General features: G+C 47.9%; 1 long non-coding RNA gene across 1 annotated transcript; it reads left to right on the forward strand.

Moving 5' to 3' along the window:
- Window positions 1–1,501: 1,501 nt before the first annotated feature.
- On the forward strand, window positions 1,502–14,551 carry LOC139357377 (uncharacterized). Its single transcript, XR_011610364.1, has 3 exons — window positions 1,502–1,599; window positions 3,140–4,743; window positions 14,264–14,551. It is a non-coding gene; the product is annotated as an uncharacterized lncRNA (long non-coding RNA).
- The last annotated feature ends 1,407 nt before the right edge of the window (window positions 14,552–15,958 follow it).

Consider the following 15,958-nt stretch of genomic DNA (forward strand, 5'->3'; position numbering starts at 1 on the left):
CACTTTTCTAGGTCATTGCTGTCCCCTGTGTGGCAACCCCAGTCCAGGTGGTTGCCACATCCTGTTTCAGAATGCTTTTCGCAGCTGTCTCTGCTACCATTAAAGTTGAGCCTGGAATGATGACGCTGTTACTGCAGGCTCTTGGCCAGTCTCCCATCTTTGATCCAACTTATTCTGCTGCCAGATTAAAAGTAAAATTCCTAAAACAAAATCCCATCAACACTTTCAGTGACCCCCCTATTACCCATAGAATAGAGCCACTTCTCACTCTCATGCCACAGTTTTTACCACAGCACCTAACACAGTGCCTACTACAAGTGATAATAATGGTAGCTAACATTTTTGGCATAATGACCACCTGCCCCAAACTGTTTCAAGTGTTTGATTTGTATTATTTAATCCATTCAGCAACCCTGCAAGGTAACTACTATTACTACATTTTACAAACAAATAAACTAAGGCACAAAATGATTGAGGAACTTGCTTAAAGTCCTACAGTTAGTAAGTGGGAGAGCTGGGATTTGAAAGCTTGGGATCTGACTCAAGAGCCCACACTTTCAACCACCATGCAGAAATATACCCCCAGATGTAGAGTTAATGTGTGTTGTATGCATCAATACATGCCTTCGTGCACCAATACATGAAAAAATGAGTGACTGAATTAATGAAGTTACTCCACATCACAGGTCCCCAAGACGAAGGTACTGATACCTTCTAGAATAGTTTCATTGTGCCTTCTTCTGAGCAGAGACAGTGTAACAAAATTGTTACGGGCACGGGCTAAGGAATCAGGCCTGGGTTTGAATTCTGGTGTCACCATTTATTGGCCATGTAGGTTTGGCAACTTATTTGAGCTTTGCAACCTCTATTTCCACTTCTGAAAATGGGAATAATAATAGCACTGATTGTGGATCAAATGAAATCACAGTTATCTAGCACAAAGCACAATGCTTGGTAAATGGCAGGGGCTAATCACACAGCCACCACAGTTCCCATGAGAGCTGTCCTTTGTCCCCACTGTTTCCGTGGACGGTCTAAGCAACAAGGTTGAAGTGTTCAAAATGTGATTTGTGCTCTGTTGGCTAAAGACAGCAGGTGTGATGGGCAGCCAGGGTGGAAAAAGAAGAAAGTGGTGGGCTCCGGGTGCAGAGAGGGGACCCAAGAAGGTCTAGAAATGGCAGAGAGGAAGCATCCACCAGCCGGCATGCAGATCACACAGAGACGGTTCTGCTTCCCTCGCCTGTTTAATATGAAACTTGGTGAGAATTGACAAAGTCATTTTTTAAGTCATAAAGCACTGCAAACACATTTGTATTATTTTTCTTCTGTGCCATGGGTAGTTTTGTGGTTTTGTTTTTTGTTTTTTTTTTTTCAGTTCTCAGATGTTTAGCAAACACCGACTATCTTCCAAAAAATGTAATTTTGTGGATGGATACGTTTAAAAATGGTATGCTTTGGTCAAGTCAGTAATGTCTATTTTTCTTTATTGATGACTTCTCATTTCAGTGGGTCACTGACAAGAAAACTCACCTGGAGGCCAAATTGTCTCTAATAACAAGTCCAAGATATGTATTCCAGCTGTAATCCTCTTCCTGGGTGGTAAGTTGCCTAGGAACAAAGACTGAGTCTTCCTCATCTTTTGTTGCAGGGGCCAACAGTGCCTGGCAAGACAGGTGGACACTCGGTGACTGCAGACTGGATTCTGGTTCATCTGACTGGGTTCAAATCCTAGCTCTACCACTAGCTGTGTGAACTTGGGGAAGTGATTTCATGCCTTTGAAGCTCAGTTTTCTTAATTAAAATGGGAATAATCTTAGTAACCTATTTTATAGGGTTATTGTGAAGATTTCTCTCTCGTCTCTCCCCCACCCCTTTCTTTCTCTTGTCTCTGCCCAGCCCCTCTCTCTCTCTCTCTCTCTGTCATCTCTCCCTAATCCCTCTCTCTCTCGTGTCTCCCCTGCCTCTCTCTGTCTCTCTCTCCGTCATCTCTCCCTAATCCCTCTGTCTCTCGTGTCTCCCCTGCCTCTCTCTGTCTCTCTCTCATCTCTCCCCAACCCCTCTCTCTCTCTTGTCCCTCCCCCACCCCTCTCCTCACTCCCTCCCTCTCCATAATGGGCCCAGTCGTTTCAATCATAAAACACCCCTTGTGTTCATATAGCACTCTGGAGTCCACAAGGTGCTCTCAAATACATTATTTCATAAATAGAAACAATTATTTGTCCATTAAAAAGGTATATTTCAATTTTTAAAAGCCTGATCTCATTTTATCAGAAATAAAGAAGTATTAGCATCCCCATCTCTCAGATGAGGAAGCTGAGCTCAAAGACTTGGCCAGGGTCATATAGCACGCAGAACTAGGACACAAACTGGGCTTTCTGACACCAAGTCCAGATCCCTTTGAGTTAAAGGAAATCAGGCAATAGTTCCAAAATGAATGACATTTACTCAAGCTGAGCCTAATGCAGTTCTCAGATATCCTGACCTTAGAGGGGGAGAACTCAGTCAAGCCAGGTGGTCAACATCAAGTGAAGCAAACAACCAGATGAGAGCCTGAATTTTTGCCCCTTTCTTCAGGCTGCTGTTTGTGGCAGGAACAGAGAATAGCAGGTGGAGGCACAGGTTCAGTCTGATGTGAATCAGGAAAGATCTGGGGGCATATCTGGGAGTGACCTCTCTGTGAATTTGCTGCCTCCAAGTGCTGGATTCTCCAAGAGGCACCAATAAAGGCTGGGTATGCTCAGAGAGACTTCTCTGTGCCAGGAAGGTACCCATGTGTGAGCACCTCTCATCACCTCAATGGCTTTGTAAGGAGATAAGATGGTTACCACTATAATTCTTTCCATTTTTAAGATGGATAAAGTGAGGCTTGAACTGTTCAAGTTCATACAGTTAATGATAGCAACAAGATTCAAATGCATGGCTATCTCACCTCAAAGTCCATTCTCTTTCCAAAAAGCCAGATGAGGTGGCAGAGGGGAATAGCAGAAGGAGATATATGGCTTTGGGGGTGGACAGTGAGGGGTTAGGAGTAGGAGGAGGCAGGCACTGGGCAAAGCATTAATTTGGAGAGTCAAGTTATGTAGAAAACTATTGACATGGTGATACAAATGGCTCACTCACCTCTTTTTATTTATTTTAGGTTGTGTGTTTTTAATTGCAGTAGCCGTCTCCAAAAATACCATCCAGTATCCATGCCCCTGTGTGCTGCCCTCTCGACGAATCTGAGCTAGCCTCGTGATTTGCTTTTGGCCAGTGAATGGTGGTGGAAGCGATGCTGTGTCACTTTTGAAGCTAAGTTACAAGCAGCCTTGGAGAGTCTTTCTAGATCTTGTGGAGGGCTCACTCTGGGGGAAGCCAACCAGCATGGAAGGAGCATAACTGCCCTGAGACCGCCATGCTGTGAGGATGCCCAGCCGGCTATGTGGAGAAGCTGCATAGACTGAGGGAGAAGCCCAGCTAGTCCCCAGTTATTTCCACCACCCTAACTGAGGCACCAGACCCGTGAGCAAAGAAACCATCATGGATGTCCTGTCCCATCCAGCTTCAGTGTATGAGGACCCCAGTGAAAACCATGAGGCTGAGCCTAGTCAACACACAGAGCTGTGGAAGATAATAGTAAATTGTTCCTTGAAGCCACTAAGTGTTTGTGTGTTTGGAGGGGATCAGGGGCAGACAGATTATGCAGCAGTAGAAAACCAGAACACTTGCATAAATCTCTATGAAGCTGGACATCTGTCTAGACCCGAAGAAGCTCTGGAATGCCCTGAGCCTGGCATGACTACAGGGCCACTCTGTTCCCCAGCTGGAATGATCCAGAATGCCAGGAGAACAGGCCCTTCACATAAGGCCCTGAGTTTGTTTCCTGGTTCCTCCATGACTAGCTGACAACCGTAGACAAGCCAGTGGTCTCTCTCAGCCTGATTTTTCCCATCTACAAAGTTAGGCAACAGAGTCAGTGGATTATCAAAGACTCTTCCACTTCTCTGCCTCATGAAATGTCACTCTGTGCCTGAGAGCTGAATGCACTGCCTAGAATTCTCCCGCTAGGCCTGCCTTTCTTGGTTCACTCACATGATGGGCATAAAGGCACAAGGAGAAAGGAGCTCATCTGCACCATTTCTGGGCTTCAGGAATCTCCAATCACCAAGTGAGCCTGTGGGAGGGCCAGACATGCCAGACAGTACCCAGATTCCCAGCCCCATGCTCCTCCTCAGCCTCCCTTGAGTTTTTCAGTGCTGAAGAGGGAGCACCTGCTCCAAGGCCCAGGTAGTTCTGGAATCTCAGCTCTACCTGAGAAGGGGAATTTCCTGCCTGCCAAGGAAGAGGGGCCTCCTGAGAGAAGTAGGCTTCTCAGTGGCTGCAAAGCGTCTGGTGACAATATTTGTATCTAAAAATACAGCAGCCGAGAACCAGCTAATTGCAGCCTCTGGAGTCATTCATAGCTCAGCGTTTCACACCACACTTGCACCTCTTCCAGTGTTTCTCAGGAGCTGCCATGAAGGAGGCCACTTGTGGGTGGAAACCCAGCCAGGAGTGCCCGGGATTGGACCTAAGGTCTGGGGCATACTTTCACCCAAGAACCCAGCCTGGTACCTGGTATGTAGCTGGCACCTAGGAATACAGCAAAGAGAGCAAGTTTCTCAAGCCAGCTGAATCCCCGCCCCTCCACTCAGATGCCCTTGGCCACTTGCCCATCAGGATCCATTCAGACCTGTTGGAGCTCCTCAAAAGGCAACAGCCCAGGTACAACCTCATGAGTGAGATGTACTCGAGGAGATGCACAAGGTCCAGGCATTGCCTTGCTGGAGACAGCCTGCTGTCCTGGACCTGCAGCTGGAGGGTGCTAACCTTCGAGCCAGGACCTCTGCTGGACTGGGTCATGGGTTAAGCAGGTGTTGGGACCCCATATCTCCCTTCTCTGGATCCTCCTTTCTTTCAGAGCTTCTCAGATGGCTCCTGTGTCCTCTACCAGGAGAAAGGGCGTGACTCCAGGTCACAGGATGTGCTGACGATCTCAGAACCTCAGCCACAGCCTCTCTGGTGCCCCACACTGCATGAACACACAGTGGACAAAGATCATGACAAAAGTAGGAGAAGGAACCCTGTGTGGGGGAATGTGTTTGCCCCAGGCTCTAGGAGAAGGATTTTTTTTTTTTCTTAATCAGGGAGGCATTTTAAAAGCACAAGGCCTAACTAATATTTGTATAGTATTTTTCACTTGGCAAAGTGCTATCATACACCTAGTGCTGGGTGGTTCCCATGTTAATTAGACGAGGTGGTTATTATTATGGCATCCACTTTATAAGTAATTAAACTGAGGATCAGAGATGCTGAGTCATTTCCCCAGGGTTACCAAAGTCATGACCAGCCTTGAACTCAAGTCAGGAGCCCTCCTGCTGGGTCAGCAGGCCCAGCACCGCCTCCTGGCCCAGCTTAGAAGCCTGACTAGTCAGCCCCGTTGGGGTTCCAGATTACAGAAATGCCACACTCCAGCCACACAGCCCTGAATCCAACCTAAATCCAGCTCCATCCACTTCCCCCTATCTGCCGAAATACATTGGAATCCCACTCTGAATCTGGATCCATTATCCTTTGACCTATGAGGAATGAGTCAGAGCCTAAGAAAAAGCAGACACCCAGAGAAAAGGAGGGAGCAAAAAACAGAGTTTCCAAGAGCAGGGGCCATCTGCTTGATGGTCAGCGCCTCCCCTGACACCTGGGCCAGGTCAGCCGATGCTCTGTGGGGCCAACAGAGGGCCAGACCTGGCCTCTGGCTGCGAGTGGCTGGGGTAGTGAGCAAGACCCTGCTACATATCTGTCTTTAGCCCCTGCACCTGGGAGAGCAGCAACTCGGAGATCAGCTGTTCCATCCTTCTCCCTAATCACCGCAGGCGTGATGGAACACCTTGACATTCTTTAATGAAAGTTCAACTCCACTGCCACTCAGGGCACTGCATGAGGAATGAGGTTTATGTTGAATCCCAGAATCACAGAAATTAGACATGAAAAAGGACGCTGAGATCACAGGCAGCCCATCCCCAGGGGCCACATGTAGGTTCTTCTCGGTAATAGACTTTCCCCTTATTCCTCCAGTCCAGGCGGCTGCCTCCCCAAAGGCCACTCTCCACTCTTTCTCAGAGAAGACACTGTTTATAGAAATGAGAAGTCCACACTGATCCCTGCATGATTTGCTTTGAAATTTATTAATCATCCAAAAGCCAGTGAAGAGGGGAAAAAAGAGAATGTAAACTCATCCGGTAGCCAGCGTGCCTGAGTGGGAAGTGGGAGGAGAGCCAGAACCCTCTGGGTTTCCAGCTTGCTATAGCTCTAGGGCAGCATGGGACAGTGTAGACTGATCACTGACTTGCTATGTAACCTGGCAAAATTTTGACTTCCCTGAGCCTCAGTTTTCTCATCTGTAAAATGGGAGCTCGTGATGCCTGTGCACAGGGCTATTGGAAGATAAAGGAGTTAACAGAGGTTTAGCGCCTCATATTGTACCTGGCCCATGTGAATTACTCCATAAATGGTAACGATTGTTACTATCATTACTTTATTACTCTTCCCTCTCCAGATCCATGTCCCTGTCTGTAACACAGGGCTAAGCAAGTTCTTCAGCTGTTGGATTTCATCCACTCAACATTCCACTGGCACTTCTAGAGTTGCCTCCACACTTCAGACTCCCAAGGCTAACAATGACCAAGACAGACAGATTCTCTGACCTCACGGAGCTTACTGTCTTTATGAGTTTCCAGGGAGAAGGGTGCTAAGATGCTAATATGGATGGTAACCATCTGAGGCAATATTCTCCTGCACAGATTGTGACCTATGACTCACTGGGACATGAGGGAGGTCACAGAAATGCCAATGGCATTCTAAAGACAGTGTGGGAGTGTGTTGTCTAGCTTCTCAGCAAAACCCCTACCCCCATGGTGGCATGACTCCTGTACCATCTTCTACCCTGGGATCTCCTTCCTACCCCTCCGCCCATGTCAATCTGGAAGGTGCTTTTATACACACACACACACACACACACACACACACACACACACACACACACTCCTAATAGCATCTAAATCAGTCACTCTCAACCTTGGCTGTGCATTAGTGGTGCTTACCCATGACAGGGCTGGGCCCAGGCCACACCCAAATCCATTAAAGCAGAGCATCTGGGGTGGGACCCAAACATCAGAATTACTGGCATCTTCCCAGCTCAAGAACCAGTGCTCTAAGCAGATGTGGTGGTCAGGGGGAAAGGCATGGACCTCTCATCTTTACTATCTTCTTGATATCACTGAATAACCTCCGTTTCTCTGTCTGGGCAAGGAGGGTACTAATACCTCCCTCTCCAGGCCATGACGACGGTAAAATGAGATTCTGAAAGAGCCCCAGGAACCCTGCCCAGATGAGAGGCACTGGCCCTGTGGCCTCTGCGCAGATTCACTGGAGAAGGTGGTGGGTGTGAGGGTTTCCCTGGGGGAAACACTGAGACTTGCCAGTGTTTGCTCTGCCAGGGTGAGCATCACTGTGGTGAATGTCCCTTGCAGAGCTCACATCTGTTGCACTGGGATACTTCCCCTGAAGCTGAGCTGCCAACCCCAGCCTCCCATTCCCCCACCTCCTTACCATGCCCTTCCTCTCCTTCTCTGTACAGGCCCGAGTCCTGCCATCTCTAGATGCTGCATTTCCAATACTTCCAGCCCGATAAACAGTTGGCAGGTATCAGGTTCCCAGGTTTGAAAGGGGTCTATATTAATCACAGAGATACATGCCTGTCAAGAGTCCAGCTAAGGTCCTTCAGAGAGCCCCGGAGGAGGGCGGGAGAGGCAGGGCTGATCTCTGGGTGGAGCACACTGAGGAGTAAGGAGAGGCTGGGATGTGCTGGGGCCACCAGACCAGGATGTGCTGGGCTGCCAGACTGGTCCACGGAGTCCAGGCAGGGGGCTCCCACCCGTCCCAGGCATCATGAGGGGCTACAGAAGCAGCACAAAAACAGTCCCAACCCTTGCCCGGTTCGTGACCTATATTGGGAGTGACACACGCTGGGCTTTAAGATGCTTGCCAAGCAACATACAGGCAAGTGCAAAGTAGTGAATCCAGGCTGAGGAAGTGGGTGAGGAGAAGAAATATCAGGTGAGAAGCAGACCTGGGGATTGGGAGAAGGGGTAGGAAGAGTCCTAGATATGCAGTGAAAAGTCATGCCCCGTTAGTGGGGAGAGAATAGAAGAAGGGGAGGGGAGGGGAAGGGAGGGGAAGGGAGGGGAGGGGAGGGGATGGGAGAAGGGAGAAGGCAGTGCACATTGCATGCAGTAAGGAAAGTATTCTGTTATAAACTTTGTTTCAGTTTTTTTGGGGGTGTGTGTGTGTGTGTACTGGGTCCTGAGATAAAATTTCTTTCTTACATGATCTAAGAAGTATGTGTGCATCAGAGGAGTCCAGGCTTTGAGTCTGGGATCAGCACAGTTCCTGACTCTGACCCACACACCATGAGCCAAAGCTCTAGACCTTTCCGAAATTCTTCACCATCAGAAAAATAGAGGTGGCACACCCTGCCCCAGCTGATCAACTTCCCAGATGTGCTGCAAGCCTGCAATAAGAGAACGGATGTGAAAGTGCTTTGTAAACTGAAAATTCCAATGAGAAAAATCCATTATCATTAGGTACCATTAACTGGAAACCTAAGAGGTAAACTTAGATCTGGATTTTAGGGGGTTTGTTTGTTTGTTTTTTGAGATGGAGTCTCACTCTGTCGCCCAGGCTGGAGTGCAGTGCTGCGATCTCAGCTCACTACAACCTCTGCCTCCCGGGTTCAAGCAATTCTCCTGCCTCAGCCTCCTGAATAGCTGGGATTACAGGAGTGCACCACCACATCTGGCTAATTTTTGTATTTTTAGTAGAGACAGGGTTTCACCATGTTGGTCAGGCTGGTCTCGAACTCCTGACCTCATGATCTGCCTGCCTCAGCCCCCGAAAGTGCTGGGATTACAGGTGTGAGCCACCACACCCAGTCTAGATCTCTATTTTGAAGAAGATGATGATGATGACGAAGATGACAGCTAATGCTTAGATGGTGCTTGCTATGCACTAGGCACTGTCCTACGATGGGTGGAATACAGACTCTGGGGAAGGAGGGGCTGCTCTCTGTGGCAAGGGATGGGAACTGAGCTAGGCAGGTGGCTACAGCCATGAGAAGCCCTGGCTACTGGGCTGCAGCATGTGGCAGATCACACCAAACAGAGATGGTACATTTTGGGGTTGGAGGCACAGGGACAGATCATCTGGAGTATGATTTGGTTTCCTTTGGGTGTCCCGAAAGTCCCCAGCAAGAGTGCTAAAATGTGTCTGTCATGTTCCCTTCTACAGGAGAAAGAGACAGAAGTGGCCTGGCTTTGAAACATAGTGCTATCCCCTAGGAAGCAGAGGAGGAGCTGTCAGACAGAAATGGTACCTTTCCCCAGAGTCTATGTTGAGATGCACCAGCCTTTCCAGTCCTGAGAGACAACAAAGTCATTGCTCCAGGGCAGGTGGGCAGGCCTGTGTCCCAGGAGGCACTGTTCTTCCTGGCCAGAGACCCATGCCCTCTTCAGAGGAGCCATGAAGGAGAAACCCCAGGCCACAGTGAAGGATTATGACCAAGGAACAATTGAAGACCTGCTGCAGGAAATTGGAGCTGCCAATCTCCTAACAATTGGAATTTTTTTTATACTACACATTTCACGATCGTTTGGTAAGTGCTTGGGAATCACAAAGGTCCTGTAAGTGCTCAGTATTACAAGTCGAATCCTGCTAACACAAGTACCATTGCAATGAAACTTTCTGTATGACAAAAGCAATTTCCACATCCTAGTCGATGGCCCACTTATTTCAAACAATATTCAATATGCCAACAATGATAGTTCCCTTCTCTGAGCAGGCAGGCTGATTGTCTGTCCTGCTCACTCTGTAAAGCATGCATGCACCATCTTGTGCCATTCACCATTGTTTGGTGCTTATTATTCTTGCCTTTGAAGTCCTCAAGGACAGAGAAGATCCTGCCCTAAGGAGCAAGTGTGTGGAGGCCACCCGACCTTCACTGGTTCCTGCACTGAATGTTTCCTGCTCACCTGCTGAGTACCAGGTGTTACCCCAGGTATGAGACGACCATGCCAGGAAGATGCAGACCCTGCTCTCAAGGGCTCACAGGCTGCAGGCGAAGTAGACCAGCAAACTGCCATCAAGATTCAGCGTGAGAGGTGCATTCTACAACAGCACTTAGAGCAGGGATCCAGGGAAGTGGTGCTGAATATAGAGAGAAAGAGTCCAGGAGGACTTCCTGGTGGAAGTGACATCTAAAATAAGTCTTGAAAGGTGAATGAGAGTCATCCAGGCAGGTGAGGGAAGGGAAGGGTCAAGGGTCAAGGCAGTGGGACAGTGGTGAGAACCAGACTAGAATTCCAGGTATTTGGATCAGCACAATGAGAACAATAGCTCACTTTTATAGAACACTTGCCAATGCCAGGCACATAGTAAAGGTTTTATATGCATTATTTCATTTAAGCCTCACATCAACCCCACTATCCCTATTCTACAGATGAAAAACTGAGGCTTCGAGAGGATAAATATTTTGCCTCTTTAATTAACACAATCTAAATATTAGCTGTCATTATCATACTTGTCACTAATATTATCTTTAGACTTCACATCTAAATTAATCTCTTCTGGTGAAATAGGTACTGAGTAACCTCCCCTAATGACAAGCTCACACTGTTAGCAATGAGCTGCATTTGGATTTGAACCCAGTACTCAGATTCCAGAGGTGAAAGAGGTCACCAGACGGGGGAACGGCACCTGCTCAGTCTCCTGGTGTGGTGCAGGGAGGGGTCATAAGGCATCAGGTGGGCAGGGCTGGTCCTGAGTGGAATGAAGGCTATGGAAAGGCATCCATGAAATGTTCCAGGGGGTGAAGGGCATGCCAGCCTGAGGCTTTAGAAAAGCTCCTCTGGTTTCATTATGAAGAATGGATCCAAGAGGGCAGGGCTGGAAGCAGGGAGATGCATTAGGGGCTATTTTCTCATCTGAGTAATAGATGTTGGCGGGGTGAAGCCAGGCTTGGTGTGGATGCAGAGGAAGTGAAAGATGAGAGCATTTTAGGAGGTGAACTTGATGGGGCATCAGCCACACAGGCTGGTGCGGAGGAGAAGGAAGCTGGGACAGGCAGGATGGTGCAGGGAAGGAACCAGTTACAGAGGCTGGCTCCAAAGGTGGGACAGGGCATCTGGAGGCCCCACTGCCATGCCCAAGGTGTCTGGAGAGGGAGGAGGAGCTCTGTAGGTGGCCAGGCTGCCATGTGGTGGATGTTTGAGGTGGTGATACTTGCAGCTAAGCAGGCAATGGCCTCGTGGCTCTGCGGAAGCAGCCCCAGAGGAGGATGAGGATGAGGGATGTCGGGTGCAGCCAGGGAGGCTGGTTTCCAAATAGTAGGGAGCCAGGGGATTACGTCCAGAAAACAAAAGAATAACTTAGATCACTGAGGGCAGGTTGGCATAGGAAATGGTAGAGTTGCAACTGCAGGGTGCTAAGGGTGCCTGGGTCCAGCTGGTTCCAGAAGTCAATGCCAAACTCTCCTCTTTGTGCACTGAGCAACTGACATCCTTCCGAGGACCAGGACATCAGGGACCCCATCTAGGATGGGCTGAGAGAGAAGCAATGTCCTTGTCCTGTGTGGTTTTACTTCCCTCCCCGGGGCCCAGCCCAGAGGTGGGTGCGTGGGGGCACCTGGCAAACACTGGTTAAAATCAGAGCCCAGCATCCTGTTCCAATGTGCATACCCACCCTCAATTTTTGAAGTCTGAGGTGTCGACAGTGTGTAGTTTAGAAATCCTGGAAGGTTACAAAGTGCTCAAGGGGATGGTTTTAAAATAGGTAGTGATGCTCCCCAGCCAATATGTTGTGTGTTGTGGCAAGAGAAATATTTCCAGAGATGGCGACATCAGAATGCTACAGGAAAGCTCTAGAGAATTTAGTGCCTCTGCGTCTCTTCTCCTTCTCATTAGGAGAGAGCAGTGGCGTTTTAAGTTCTTTAAAGTGGCACTTCAGTCAAGGAGGAGTTTATAAAAATAATTTCTGCAGCATAGAGGATGGAGGGTGACAGGCAGCAGCCGGGTGAGGGGTTGAGAGGGCTGGGAAGGGAAGTCAAGCAGGCCACTGGGTAAACAGAGGGGACCCCTCAACCCCAGAGTCAAACAGAGAAGGCCATGCAGCTCTGGACAGCCAAGAAGCATGCAGCAGGGAGGGTCTGTGGGCTGACGGCTGATGGGCCCCACTGGTGGCCTCTCAAGCCCCATTAGGGATGGCACCAGATATGGTCACTTCTAGTCCACAGAGAGCTTTTGTAGGCATAAAGACAAGTGACCCCTTTAGGTAGATGCAGCTCTGCCCCAGGGTGCATGGCTTGGAGGGCAGCACACAGCCCAGGTTCAGCCCCCAAGTGCCCCCAAGTCCAGGTGCCTTGATGCAGAAAAATATTGTACAACTGTTCATGGCAGTCCACGGGGAGAGACTGGGGTGCATCCTTGTGAAGCTCTGGAAAACAGAGCCAGAAAGCAAAACTGGAAATCATGGGAATCCCAGAGAAATGAAGACATTTTAAATGAAAAAAACAAAGTCTATTTTAAGATCCAGAAGGAGAGAAGACTTCTGATCAGCTAAGGCAACGAGCGGTGGTATGGAGAGAGAGTAGAAGCCACTGCAATCCCTTCCCCATCTAGGTAGTTAGGCCACGATTGGCAAAGTGCTTTGCCATGCATGATCCCTCAAAATTGGCACTGATAAAAATTCAGTGGAGAGACTTCCATAGAGCAGGGAGCCACAACTTACAGGCCTCACTACTTGCCCAAGACCTCTTAGCAAGGGAGGTGGGGAAATGGGACTCGAAGTCAGGTCAGCTGACTTCAAATCCAACCCTTTTTCTTAGGTAGCCTCAGTGTGATGGATTGTCTGCAGAGATCATTACCAGTAATCCTCCAGCCCTGTACACATCCGCTCTTTTCCTTCAGGAGGGGAAATAAATTTCCCCTTCCATTGAATCTAGGCCAGTCTTGTGACTTGACACTGACTTTTTTTTACACTATGATTTCACAAGTGTATGGTAAGTGCTTGGGAATCACAAAGGTCCTATAAGTGCTCAGTATTACAAGTCAAATCCTGCTAACACAAGTACTATTGCAGTGAAACTTTCTGTATGACAAAAGCAATTTCTATGTCCTAGTCGATGGCTCATTTATTTCAAACCATATTCAATATGCCAATAGAATATGTAAGTGACACCATGCAAGATCCAGGCCTCAGTCTTAACAGACCTGGCAGATCCTACTTTTACCTTCTTGGGATCCAGCCACCATGTGGAGAAGCACAGTCTAGACTGACATCTGCTGAAGATCACATGGATTGGTGCAGTGAGGGAGAAACCTGACCAGCCCTCTTGTCACCCCAGGTGCCATGCATGCCAGGGAAGCCATTGTGGATGTCCCGGCTAAATGCAGCCTTATAAATGGCCCAACCTGACACCATGTGGCACAGAGGAGCTGCCCAGTGGAGCCCAGCCACCCCACAGAATCATGGAAAAAAATAAGTCACTGTTCTGGATAACCAAGACACCTGATTAGTGCAGACACTCCTCCTGGGGTCCTGACACTGGAAGGACCTGCCCAGCATGTCATCCTGGCTTTGATAACTGACCTAAACCAGCCAGGACTTCTTCTTCTTCCACTGTGTCCTCCTGCTCACCTTAGACTGTGAATTCCATGAGGACAGGACAATTCTTTGCTTTGCTTTCTCTCCAGACTTAGGAACTGTTCCCTAAACACAGTACTTGGTCATGATGCTTGGTCATGATGCTGGCCAGTCAATCTGCCTGCCTGTCTAGCTTGATATTGGGTTAAATGCCCAAATCAGACTCCACTGATAATACACAGAATGTGGCTCGTGAGTGGGTGTGACTTTTTTCAGTGGGATAACTCAATTTCATTTTACATGTTGCTGCTAGCCAGGAGAGTGTGGTCCCACTGGGGAGGGCAGGCCTTTTGATGTTTACCATATTGGTCTTTGCTCTGTGGGAGCCCATGAGAGGCAATGCAGAGATTTCAGAGTATTCAGAATATTCTCCCACTCCCACCCCACCGAACCCTATCTGGCTGTACCTGTCACACATACCATGCCCTGGCTAATAGTGTGTTGTTGTACAAATTAATTACAAAATGACTAATGTCAATTTCACTTTCATCAGAGATGGCAGAAGGACTGAAGACCTGGGGAGGAGAGAGGAGGAAACTGGAGGACTGTGAACATGGCCACATCTTTTCCATGGAGAGAAAACTCCATCGGATCTGGGCACTCCCTACATTTCTCCACCTCCTGCCGCCCCCGTGAGTCTCTGCAGGGAGATTTTTCTGAATAATGGAACATTTTCCTGTTTTAATCAGATGCAATTTTGCAAGCAGTTTTTATGATTTAGCAAGTCCATTAAAACTGGCATTTGTTCTGCTCTGACACTCGAAAGGGGCTCCACAGAGCATAAACATTGGAAATTACTTGTAGGGAGAGACAATATTAAAATTCCCCAGCCTGGGCCTGTTGTCTGAGAAATTCTGTTATCAAGCATCGTGCCAGCTACGATCAGAGGCGCTTGAGATATATGCTGCTTCCTCTTTACGCACTAGCTGGGGGCTCGGGAACTCAGGCAGCAATAAAGTCGCAACGCTGTTATCTCTCAGCACTGTTTTGGCATCAGGAGGTGAATGGGTCTTAAAAAGAACTCACTGGAAGAGCAGGTCACAAAGTGCAAAATCTCAAGGAAGAGGGTGGGTAAGCACATCTTTAAGGACAAGCCTGGAAATTTCTTTCCCGCCCACGGTGAATGATAGGGTTTATTAGCACATAATTAAGAAGGTCTGTTTTGTCAGTTTCACTTGTAGTCGATTCTCAATTATCCATATACTAACAGATGACCAGGGTCAAATGAAAATTCTCCTTTTGCCCTCTTTCTGCTTCCCTACAGGAACTCCCTCTCCATAGAACCAAAGTAGAGTAGCAGCAAGAAAGGCTTTGGGGAGCATCTCCACTCTCCCAATCAATGCAGAAGCCATAGAAGAAATCACAAAAGATAGAACCTGGCAGTTCAACTACATAAAATTAACGGTGCATGGGTATAACAAACTAAGAAACTGTTCTTATTCTTAAGAAAAATATCTGCCTCTAACATTTCAGAGTGTTAATGTTTTCATATAAATAATTAATATATAAACTGATAGGAACATTCTAAGAGTCAAGATGGGGTGAGGTGAGGAGAACAAACAACAAACAGGCAAAGGATTTATGCAACAAAAAGATTTGAAAATAAACATATGTTGAAAAGGACAACCTCACTTACAATGAAAGAAACACAAAGATAATATAATACACTGTTTGGACTTCCAGCTAAACATGAAAGGTTGAACACATGTGTTTATTTCCTCTCCCTTCCAAATCTTCACTAAAATGAAAACAAAGAATATAAGAAAGGCATAAACTCATAAAAACCCCAAGAAGAGGAAAGGAGACTGCCACATATAAAAGATATCAACCATTTCTATAAGACAGAAGGCAGATGGGGGAGTGGTAACTGGCCAGGGATGCCAAGGACTTAGGGGCTGCAGAAAGAGGACTGTCAGAAAGTTTGTAGACTCACCCGCAATACCCAAAGTCACTGGAACTAGAGGTCACTCAGGCGCAGGAATGGACAGAAAAGCCCCAGAAGCAGATCAGGCTTTACGTGCTGGAGAGAAGGACATACGGAGTGGGTCATGGTGGGATTCGAGGCTGAGGAAGAGGGTGCCAGATGCTTGGTTCCAGCAGTGTCGTGGTCCAGATAACCAGCATGCATGCCCATGACAAAGACCTAGAAAGGCAAGCATCCTTTAAATGCAAAACTGAGCTTTAAGCC

The sequence above is a fragment of the Macaca nemestrina genome, chromosome 12 (assembly GCF_043159975.1).
Source record: "Macaca nemestrina isolate mMacNem1 chromosome 12, mMacNem.hap1, whole genome shotgun sequence".
Taxonomy (NCBI): Eukaryota; Metazoa; Chordata; class Mammalia; order Primates; family Cercopithecidae; genus Macaca; species Macaca nemestrina.